The sequence below is a fragment of the Oncorhynchus keta genome, chromosome 22 (assembly GCF_023373465.1).
Source record: "Oncorhynchus keta strain PuntledgeMale-10-30-2019 chromosome 22, Oket_V2, whole genome shotgun sequence".
NCBI classification, from domain to species: Eukaryota; Metazoa; Chordata; class Actinopteri; order Salmoniformes; family Salmonidae; genus Oncorhynchus; species Oncorhynchus keta.
This window is the reverse complement of record NC_068442.1, coordinates 41,807,095-41,819,594: the sequence shown is the minus strand read 5'-3', so window position 1 is coordinate 41,819,594 and position 12,500 is coordinate 41,807,095. Positions and strand designations below refer to the sequence as shown.

Below are 12,500 nucleotides of genomic sequence, written 5' to 3'. Positions count from 1 at the left end.
CATTCTCCACCATACTGCAATTGTAAATATGCACACACATATACATATACATATATATATATTTCACAATCTCCAACCCACACAGGATCCGTCCGGCCAACTTTCAAGCAAACCCACACCGAAATCTACCTGTGAATTGGGGCGGCAAGAGCCTAGTGGTTAGAGCATTGGACTAACAACCGAAAAGTTGCTAGATCGAAACCCTGAGCTGACAAGGTAAACATCTGTCGTTTTTCCCCTGAACAAGGCAGTTAACCCACTATTCCTAGGCCGTCATTGCAAATAAGAATGTGTTCTTAACTGACTTACCTAGTTAAATAAAGGTAAAATAGACCTTTTTTTAAATCCCGACTTAATCCCGGAATCCAATAAATGCGTTTCTCCTCCAGATATTCAGAGAGAGCGGTGCACATTAAAGAGCCAGAGCTCGTAACCATGTCAATATAACAATCCATCATTAGTCACTGGACTATTCTTCCTGTTTACTTTCAACAGTGTACTATTTATTATAGATGCTAAGGTCATTGAAATGTGCCTATAGCATAGGATTCCCTATAGGATTCATATTTATTACGATGTTTACATACCGTATATAATGTAATTGTATGTTCAAACAATAAAACTTGTGATGCAATTACACTATAACACATAAGGAGCAACAAAAACAACAGAAACAAAAATGCTATCATGCTAAAATGCCATGGCAACAAAAGAAAAGGACAATGGAGACGTTCCATAATGGACAGACTGTGTGATTTTCAATGATCATGTCATTGTTTTTTAACTGCCGTGGGAAATTGATCACCTCTAACATGTTTATTCGCAATTATACAGAGATAACGGAACAACACGACCAGTCAGGTTAATAAACTCCAAGTGGAAATCACCAGGAAATAACACTGTTCCAAATATTGACACAGTAGTTCAATACCTTTCCTTTTCTCCAAAGGCTTCGTACAAACAGCTTAAAATGAACGAATGCCTTCTGTGAGTCAGAGAAGGAACATACAACTGCAGGCGGAATTTCTTTCTGGGAGGGTGGCTGGGGGGGTCTGCCTTCATCGAGCTGCCTGTAAAAGCAACTGCAGTACAATGCACATGGAAAGGCATAGGCCTGCAGTACAATGCACATGGAAAGGCATAGGCCTGCAGTACAATGCACATGGAAAGGCATAGGCCTGCAGTACAATGCACATAGAAAGGCATAGGCCTGCAGTACAATGCACATAGAAAGGCATAGGCCTGCAGTACAATGCACATAGAAAGGCATAGGCCTGCAGTACAATGCACATAGAAAGGCATAGGCCTACAGTACAATGCACATGGAAAGGTATAGGCCTACAGTACAATGCACATGGAAAGGCATAGGCCTACAGTACAATGCACATGGAAAGGTATAGGCCTGCAGTACAATGCACATGGAAAGGTATAGGCCTACAGTACAATGCACATGGAAAGGTATAGGCCTGCAGTACAATGCACATGGAAAGGTACAGGCCTACAGTACAATGCACATGGAAAGGTATAGGCCTACAGTACAATGCACATGGAAAGGTATAGGCCTACAGTACAATGCACATGGAAAGGTACAGGCCTACAGTACAATGCACATGGAAAGGTATAGGCCTACAGTACAATGCACATGGAAAGGTATAGGCCTACAGTACAATGCACATGGAAAGGTACAGGCCTACAGTACAGGCCTACAGTACAATGCACATGGAGAGGCATAGGCCTGCAGTACAATGCACATGGAAAGGTACAGGCCTACAGTACAATGCACATGGAGAGGCATAGGCCTGCAGTACAATGCACATGGAAAGGCATAGGCCTGCAGTACAATGCACATGGAAAGGCATAGGCCTGCAGTACAATGCACATGGAAAGGTACAGGCCTACAGTACAATGCACATGGAGAGGCATAGGCCTGCAGTACAATGCACATGGAAAGGTACAGGCCTGCAGTACAATGCACATGGAAAGGTACAGGCCAATGCACATGGACAGGCATAGGCCTACAGTACAATGCACATGGAGAGGCATAGGCCTGCAGTACAATGCACATGGAAAGGTACAGGCCTACAGTACAATGCACATGGAGAGGCATAGGCCTGCAGTACAATGCACATGGCATAGGCCTACAGTACAAGGCATAGGCCTGCAGTACAATGCACATGGAAAGGCACAGGCCTGCAGTACAATGCACATGGAAAGGTACAGGCCTACAGTACAATGCACATGGAAAGGCATAGGCCTGCAGTACAATGCACATGGAAAGGTACAGGCCTGCAGTACAATGCACATGGAAAGGTACAGGCCTACAGTACAATGCACATGGAGGCATAGGCCTGCAGTACAATGCACATGGAAAGGTACAGGCCTACAGTACAGGCCTACAGTACAATGCACATGGAAAGGCATACTGCAGTACAATGCACAGTACATAGGCCTACAGTACAATGCACATGGAGAGGCATAGGCCTGCAGTACAATGCACATGGAAAGGTACAGGCCTACAGTACAATGCACATGGAGAGGCATAGGCCTGCAGTACAATGCACATGGAAAGGCATAGGCCTACAGTACAATGCACATGGAAAGGCATAGGCCTACAGTACAATGCACATGGAAAGGCATAGGCCTGCAGTACAATGCACATGGAAAGGTACAGGCCTACAGTACAATGCACATGGAGAGGCATAGGCCTGCAGTACAATGCACATGGAAAGGTATAGGCCTACAGTACAATGCACATGGAAAGGCATAGGCCTGCAGTACAATGCACATGGAAAGGTACAGGCCTACAGTACAATGCACATGGAAAGGCATAGGCCTGCAGTACAATGCACATGGAAAGGCATAGGCCTGCAGTACAATGCACATGGAAAGGCACAGGCCTACAGTACAATGCACATGGAGAGGCATAGGCCTGCAGTACAATGCACATGGAGCCTACAGGCATGGAAAGGCAGGCCTGCAGTACAATGCACATGGAAAGGTATAGGCCTGCAGTACAATGCACATGGAAAGGCATAGGCCTACAGTACAATGCACATGGAAAGGCATAGGCCTGCAGTACAATGCACATGGAAAGGCACAGGCCTACAGTACAATGCACATGGAGAGGCATAGGCCTGCAGTACAATGCACATGGAAAGGCACATGGAAACAGGCCTACAGTACAATGCACATGGAAAGGCATAGGCCTGCAGTACAATGCACATGGAAAGGTACAGGCCTACAGTACAATGCACATGGAGAGGCATAGGCCTGCAGTACAATGCACATAGAAAGGCATAGGCCTACAGTACAATGCACATGGAAAGGTACAGGCCTACAGTACAATGCACATGGAAAGGCATAGGCCTGCAGTACAATGCACATGGAAAGGCATAGGCCTGCAGTACAATGCACATGGAAAGGCATAGGCCTACAGTACAATGCACATGGAAAGGCATAGGCCTGCAGTACAATGCACATGGAAAGGCATAGGCCTGCAGTACAATGCACATGGAAAGGCATAGGCCTACAGTACAATGCACATGGAGAGGCATAGGCCTGCAGTACAATGCACATGGAAAGGCATAGGCCTACAGTACAATGCACATGGAAAGGCATAGGCCTGCAGTACAATGCACATGGAAAGGCATAGGCCTGCAGTACAATGCACATGGAAAGGCATAGGCCTGCAGTACAATGCACATGGAAAGGCATAGGCCTGCAGTACAATGCACATGGAAAGGCATAGGCCTACAGTACAATGCACATGGAAAGGCATAGGCCTGCAGTACAATGCACATGGAAAGGCATAGGCCTACAGTACAATGCACATGGAAAGGCATAGGCCTACAGTACAATGCACATGGAAAGGCATAGGCCTACAGTACAATGCACATGGAAAGGCATAGGCCTACAGTACAATGCACATGGAAAGGCATAGGCCTACAGTACAATGCACATGGAAAGGCATAGGCCTACAGTACAATGCACATAGAAAGGCATAGGCCTACAGTACAATGCACATGGAAAGGCATAGGCCTACAGTACAATGCACATGGAAAGGCATAGGCCTACAGTACAATGCACATGGAAAGGCATAGGCCTACAGTACAATGCACATGGAAAGGCATAGGCCTACAGTACAATGCACATGGAAAGGCATAGGCCTACAGTACAATGCACATGGAAAGGCATAGGCCTACAGTACAATGCACATGGAAAGGCATAGGCCTACAGTACAATGCACATGGAAAGGCATAGGCCTACAGTACAATGCACATGGAAAGGCATAGGCCTACAGTACAATGCACATGGAAAGGCATAGGCCTACAGTACAATGCACATGGAAAGGCATAGGCCTACAGTACAATGCACATGGAAAGGCATAGGCCTGCAGTACAATGCACATAGAAAGGCATAGGCCTGCAGTACAATGCACATGGAAAGGCATAGGCCTACAGTACAATGCACATGGAAAGGCATAGGCCTACAGTACAATGCACATGGAAAGGCATAGGCCTACAGTACAATGCACATGGAAAGGCATAGGCCTACAGTACAATGCACATGGAAAGGCATAGGCCTACAGTACAATGCACATGGAAAGGCATAGGCCTGCAGTACAATGCACATGGAAAGGCATAGGCCTACAGTACAATGCACATGGAAAGGCATAGGCCTACAGTACAATGCACATGGAAAGGCATAGGCCTGCAGTACAATGCACATGGAAAGGCATAGGCCTACAGTACAATGCACATGGAAAGGCATAGGCCTACAGTACAATGCACATGGAAAGGCATAGGCCTACAGTACAATGCACATGGAAAGGCATAGGCCTACAGTACAATGCACATGGAAAGGCATAGGCCTACAGTACAATGCACATGGAAAGGCATAGGCCTACAGTACAATGCACATGGAAAGGCATAGGCCTACAGTACAATGCACATAGAAAGGCAATGCACATGGAAAGGCATAGGCCTACAGTACAATGCACATGGAAAGGCATAGGCCTACAGTACAATGCACATGGAAAGGCATAGGCCTACAGTACAATGCACATGGAAAGGCATAGGCCTACAGTACAATGCACATGGAAAGGCATAGGCCTACAGTACAATGCACATGGAAAGGCATAGGCCTGCAGTACAATGCACATGGAAAGGCATAGGCCTACAGTACAATGCACATGGAAAGGCATAGGCCTACAGTACAATGCACATGGAAAGGCATAGGCCTACAGTACAATGCACATGGAAAGGCATAGGCCTACAGTACAATGCACATGGAAAGGCATAGGCCTGCAGTACAATGCACATGGAAAGGCATAGGCCTACAGTACAATGCACATGGAAAGGCATAGGCCTGCAGTACAATGCACATGGAAAGGCATAGGCCTGCAGTACAATGCACATGGAAAGGCATAGGCCTACAGTACAATGCACATGGAAAGGCATAGGCCTGCAGTACAATGCACATGGAAAGGCATAGGCCTACAGTACAATGCACATGGAAAGGCATAGGCCTGCAGTACAATGCACATGGAAAGGCATAGGCCTGCAGTACAATGCACATGGAAAGGCATAGGCCTGCAGTACAATGCACATGGAGAGGCATAGGCCTACAGTACAATGCACATGGAAAGGCATAGGCCTGCAGTACAATGCACATGGAAAGGCATAGGCCTGCAGTACAATGCACATAGAAAGGCATAGGCCTGCAGTACAATGCACATGGAAAGGCATAGGCCTACAGTACAATGCACATGGAAAGGCATAGGCCTGCAGTACAATGCACATGGAAAGGCATAGGCCTGCAGTACAATGCACATGGAAAGGCATAGGCCTGCAGTACAATGCACATGGAGAGGCATAGGCCTACAGTACAATGCACATGGAAAGGCATAGGCCTACAGTACAATGCACATGGAAAGGCATAGGCCTACAGTACAATGCACATGGAAAGGCATAGGCCTGCAGTACAATGCACATGGAAAGGCATAGGCCTGCAGTACAATGCACATGGAAAGGCATAGGCCTACAGTACAATGCACATGGAAAGGCATAGGCCTGCAGTACAATGCACATAGAAAGGCATAGGCCTGCAGTACAATGCACATGGAAAGGCATAGGCCTGCAGTACAATGCACATGGAAAGGCATAGGCCTACAGTACAATGGACATGGAGAGGCATAGGCCTACAGTACAATGCACATGGAAAGGCATAGGCCTACAGTACAATGCACATGGAAAGGCATAGGCCTACAGTACAATGCACATGGAGAGGCATAGGCCTGCAGTACAATGCTCATGGAAAGGTACAGGCCTACAGTACAATGCACATGGAGAGGCATAGGCCTGCAGTACAATGCACATGGAAAGGTACAGGCCTACAGTACAATGCACATGGAGAGGCATAGGCCTGCAGTACAATGCACATGGAAAGGTACAGGCCTACAGTACAATGCACATGGAAAGGCATAGGCCTACAGTACAATGGACATGGAGAGGCATAGGCCTACAGTACAATGGACATGGAGAGGCATAGGCCTGCAGTACAATGCACATAGAAAGGCATAGGCCTACAGTACAATGCACATGGAAAGGTATAGGCCTACAGTACAATGCACATGGAAAGGCATAGGCCTGCAGTACAATGCACATGGAGAGGCATAGGCCTACAGTACAATGCACATGGAAAGGCATAGGCCTACAGTACAATGCACATGGAAAGGCATAGGCCCTACAGTACAATGGACATGGAGAAAGGCATAGGCCTACAGTACAATGGACATGGAAGGCATAGGCCTACAGTACAATGCACATGGAGAGGCATAGGCCTACAGTACAATGCACATGGAAAGGCATAGGCCTACAGTACAATGCACATGGAAAGGCATAGGCCTGCAGTACAATGGACATGGAAAGGCATAGGCCTGCAGTACAATGCACATGGAAAGGCATAGGCCTGCAGTACAATGGACATGGAAAGGCATAGGCCTACAGTACAATGCACATGGAGAGGCATAGGCCTGCAGTACAATGCACATGGAGAGGCATAGGCCTGCAGTACAATGCACATGGAAAGGCATAGGCCTGCAGTACAATGGACATGGAAAGGCATAGGCCTACAGTACAATGGACATGGAAAGGCATAGGCCTGCAGTACAATGCACATGGAAAGGCATAGGCCTACAGTACAATGCACATGGAAAGGCATAGGCCTGCAGTACAATGCACATGGAAAGGCATAGGCCTACAGTACAATGCACATGGAAAGGCATAGGCCTGCAGTACAATGCACATGGAAAGGCATAGGCCTACAGTACAATGCACATGGAAAGGCATAGGCCTACAGTACAATGCACATGGAAAGGCATAGGCCTACAGTACAATGCACATGGAAAGGTATAGGCCTACAGTAAAATGCACATGGAAAGGTATAGGCCTACAGTACAATGCACATGGAAAGGCATAGGCCTACAGTACAATGCACATGGAGAGGCAAAGGCCTACAGTACAATGCACATGGAAAGGCATAGGCCTGCAGTACAATGCACATGGAAAGGCATAGGCCTACAGTACAATGCACATGGAAAGGCATAGGCCTACAGTACAATGCACATGGAGAGGCAAAGGCCTACAGTACAATGCACATGGAAAGGCATAGGCCTGCAGTACAATGCACATGGAAAGGCATAGGCCTACAGTACAATGCACATAGAAAGGCATAGGCCTACAGTACAATGCACATGGAAAGGCATAGGCCTACAGTACAATGCACATGGAAAGGCATAGGCCTGCAGTACAATGCACATGGAAAGGCATAGGCCTACAGTACAATGCACATGGAAAGGTACAGGCCTGCAGTACAATGCACATGGAAAGGCATAGGCCTGCAGTACAATGCACATGGAAAGGCATAGGCCTGCAGTACAATGCACATGGAAAGGCATAGGCCTACAGTACAATGCACATGGAAAGGCATAGGCCTGCAGTACAATGCACATGGAAAGGCATAGGCCTGCAGTACAATGCACATGGAAAGGCATAGGCCTACAGTACAATGCACATGGAAAGGCATAGGCCTGCAGTACAATGCACATGGAAAGGCATAGGCCTACAGTACAATGCACATGGAAAGGCATAGGCCTACAGTACAATGCACATAGAAAGGCATAGGCCTACAGTACAATGCACATGGAAAGGCATAGGCCTACAGTACAATGCACATGGAAAGGCATAGGCCTACAGTACAATGCACATGGAAAGGCATAGGCCTACAGTACAATGCACATGGAAAGGCATAGGCCTGCAGTACAATGCACATGGAAAGGCATAGGCCTGCAGTACAATGCACATGGAAAGGCATAGGCCTACAGTACAATGCACATGGAAAGGCATAGGCCTGCAGTACAATGCACATAGAAAGGCATAGGCCTGCAGTACAATGCACATAGAAAGGCATAGGCCTACAGTACAATGCACATGGAAAGGCATAGGCCTGCAGTACAATGCACATGGAAAGGCATAGGCCTGCAAGTACAATGCCACATGGATGGAAAGGCATAGGCCTACAGTACAATGCACATGGAAAGGCATAGGCCTGCAGTACAATGCACATGGAAAGGCATAGGCCTGCAGTACAATGCACATAGAAAGGCATAGGCCTGCAGTACAATGCACATAGAAAGGCATAGGCCTACAGTACAATGCACATGGAAAGGCATAGGCCTGCAGTACAATGCACATGGAAAGGCATAGGCCTGCAGTACAATGCACATGGAAAGGCATAGGCCTGCAGTACAATGCACATGGAAAGGCATAGGCCTGCAGTACAATGCACATGGAAGGCATAGGCCTGCAGTACAATGCACATGGAAAGGCATAGGCCTGCAGTACAATGCACATGGAAAGGCATAGGCCTGCAGTACAATGCACATGGAAAGGCATAGGCCTGCAGTACAATGCACATGGAAAGGCATAGGCCTGCAGTACAATGCACATAGAAAGGCATAGGCCTGCAGTACAATGCACATGGAAAGGCATAGGCCTGCAGTACAATGCACATGGAAAGGCATAGGCCTGCAGTACAATGCACATGGAAAGGCATAGGCCTGCAGTACAATGCACATAGAAAGGCATAGGCCTGCAGTACAATGCACATGGAAAGGCATAGGCCTACAGTACAATGCACATGGAGAGGCATAGGCCTGCAGTACAATGCACATAGAAAGGTATAGGCCTGCAGTACAATGCACATAGAAAGGCATAGGCCTGCAGTACAATGCACATGGAAAGGCATAGGCCTACAGTACAATGCACATGGAGAGGCATAGGCCTGCAGTACAATGCACATAGAAAGGTATAGGCCTGCAGTACAATGCACATAGAAAGGCATAGGCCTACAGTACAATGCACATAGAAAGGCATAGGCAAAAGGCAAAAATGAAAACACGAAGCAGGTCAAACTCTTTGGTCCTTTAAAAATGTGCAGTATGTAAAGTATTGTGTTCTATAGCTTGGAAAATAAAAACATGCGACTGGACGACAACATAATGATGTTTGTTGCCAACATTAGGACTGTTTTCCTGTGTTTTGTTTGATTGCCACAATACTAAGGAGTATCATGATACTGGTATTGCCCCAGCCCTAGTTTATGGCCAGTACCTGCTCTGCTGCCTGCTTCTGCAACAGATCTCTGTGGGAGCATCGGGCTTTGGTGAACGATGACTAGTTGGAGGTCAACAGATCTCTGTGGGAGCATCGGGCTTTGGTGAACGATGACTAGTTGGAGGTCAACAGATCTCTGTGGGAGCATCGGGCTTTGGTGAACGATGACTAGTTGGAGGTCAACAGATCTCTGTGGGAGCATCGGGCTTTGGTGAACGATGACTAGTTGGAGGTCAACAGATCTCTGTGGGAGCATCGGGCTTTGGTGAACGATGACTAGTTGGAGGTCAACAGATCTCTGTGGGAGCATCGGGCTTTGGTGAACGATGACTAGTTGGAGGTCAACAGATCTCTGTGGGAGCATCGGGCTTTGGTGAACGATGACTAGTTGGAGGTCAACAGATCTCTGTGGGAGGATCGGGCTTTGGTGAACGATGACTAGTTGGAGGTCAACAGATCTCTGTGGGAGCATCGGGCTTTGGTGAACGATGACTAGTTGGAGGTCAACAGATCTCTGTGGGAGGATTGGGCTTTGCTGAACGATGACTAGTTGGAGGTCAACAGATCTCTGTGGGAGCATCGGGCTTTGGTGAACGATGAATAGTTGGAGGTCAACAGATCTCTGTGGGAGCATCGGGCTTTGGTGAACGATGACTAGTTGGAGGTCAACAGATCTCTGTGGGAGCATCGGGCTTTGGTGAACGATGACTAGTTGGAGGTCAACAGATCTCTGTGGGAGGATTGGGCTTTGCTGAACGATGACTAGTTGGAGGTCAACAGATCTCTGTGGGAGCATCGGGCTTTGGTGAACGATGACTAGTTGGAGGTCAACAGATCTCTGTGGGAGGATTGGGCTTTGCTGAACGATGACTAGTTGGAGGTCAACAGATCTCTGTGGGAGCATCGGGCTTTGGTGAACGATGAATAGTTGGAGGTCAACAGATCTCTGTGGGAGCATCGGGCTTTGGTGAACAATGACTAGTTGGAGGTCAACAGATCTCTGTGGGAGGATCGGGCTTTGGTGAACGATGACTAGTTGGAGGTCAACAGATCTCTGTGGGAGCATCGGGCTTTGGTGAACGATGACTAGTTGGAGGTCAACAGATCTCTGTGGGAGCATCTGGCTTTGGTGAACGATGACTAGTTGGAGGTCAACAGATCTCTGTGGGAGCATCGGGCTTTGGTGAACGATGACTAGTTGGAGGTCAACAGATCTCTGTGGGAGCATCGGGCTTTGGTGAACGATGACTAGTTGGAGGTCAACAGATCTCTGTGGGAGGATCGGGCTTTGCTGAACGATGACTAGTTGGAGGTCAAAAGATCTCTGTGGGAGCATCGGGCTTTGGTGAACGATGACTAGTTGGAGGTCAACAGATCTCTGTGGGAGCATCGGGCTTTGGTGAATGATGACTAGTTGGAGGTCAACCGATCTGTGTGGGACACCACAGCATCGGGCCTTGGTGAACGATGACTAGTTGGAGGTCAAAGTTTGGATCGCTATCTGGCCGATGTCAGATTAATCATTTCCACCAGACTGTGAAAGCAGTAGCATCTACCTCTGCAGTGTGTGTGTGTGTGTGTGTGTGTGTGTGTGTGTGTGTGTGTGTGTGTGTGTGTGTGTGTGTGTGTGTGTGTGTGTGTGTGTGTGTGTGTGTGTGTGTGTGTGTGTGTGTGTGTGTGTGTGTGTGTGTGTGTGTGTGTGTCTGTATGTGTTTCGTTACAGAGTCCTAGTGGTTTGACTCAAGAGGGCAGGGATCATAAGCAGTCTTAAATAGGGGTCTGGATGATAGTGCTCTGAGCAAAGACAGAGATGGAATGAATGTTTAACATCATCAATCACCAAGCAGAGGGCTTTGCAGGTTAGGCTCTGACCCACAGGTGGTCCTGCTGTTTGTCTACCATCCCTGGGTTAATATGGGTTCAGAATGAGAGATGTGGAACTATGCTGGGAAAGTTCACACATTTCACGGTTGAGTGCTCTCCAACTGCTTGGAGAGTGTCGCACCAAAACCTGCATTGCCTCTACCCTTTATCATCTATCTGATCAGTTAACACATTTCTATCTATCTGATCAGTTAACACATTTCTATCTATCTGATCAGTTAACACATTTCTATCTATCTGATCAGTTAACACATTTCTATCTATCTGATCAGTTAACACATTTCTATCTGATCAGTTAACACATTTCTATCTGATCTGATCAGTTAACAACACATTTCTATCTATCTGATCAGTTAACACATTTCTATCTATCTGATCAGTTAACACATTTCTATCTATCTGATCAGTTAACACATTTCTATCTATCTGATCAGTTAACACATTTCTATCTATCTGATCAGTTAACACATTTCTATCTATCTGATCAGTTAACACATTTCTATCTGATCAGTTAACACATTTCTATCTGATCTGATCAGTTAACAACACATTTCTATCTATCTGATCAGGTAACACATTTCTATCTGATCAGTTAACACATTTCTATCTATCTGATCAGTTAACACATTTATATCTATCTGATCAGTTAACACATTTCTATCTGTCTGATCAGTTAACACATTTCTATCTGTCTGATCAGTTAACACATTTCTATCTATCTGATCAGTTAACACATTTATATCTATCTGATCAGTTAACACATTTCTATCTGTCTGATCAGTTAACACATTTCTATCTGTCTGATCAGTTAACACATTTATATCTATCTGATCAGTTAACACATTTATATCTATCTGATCAGTTAACACATTTATATCTGTCTGATCAGTTAACACATTTCTATCTATCTGATCAGTTAACACATTTCTATCTATCTGATCA

The 12,500-nt window shown here is 46.5% G+C and overlaps 1 protein-coding gene across 1 annotated transcript in view; it reads right to left on the bottom strand.

Moving 5' to 3' along the window:
* The window catches only part of LOC118380130 (ephrin-A2-like), a 326,499-nt gene that overhangs the window by 2,117 nt on the left and 311,882 nt on the right, over positions 1–12,500 (bottom strand). The gene's annotated exons all lie outside the window — the stretch shown is intronic.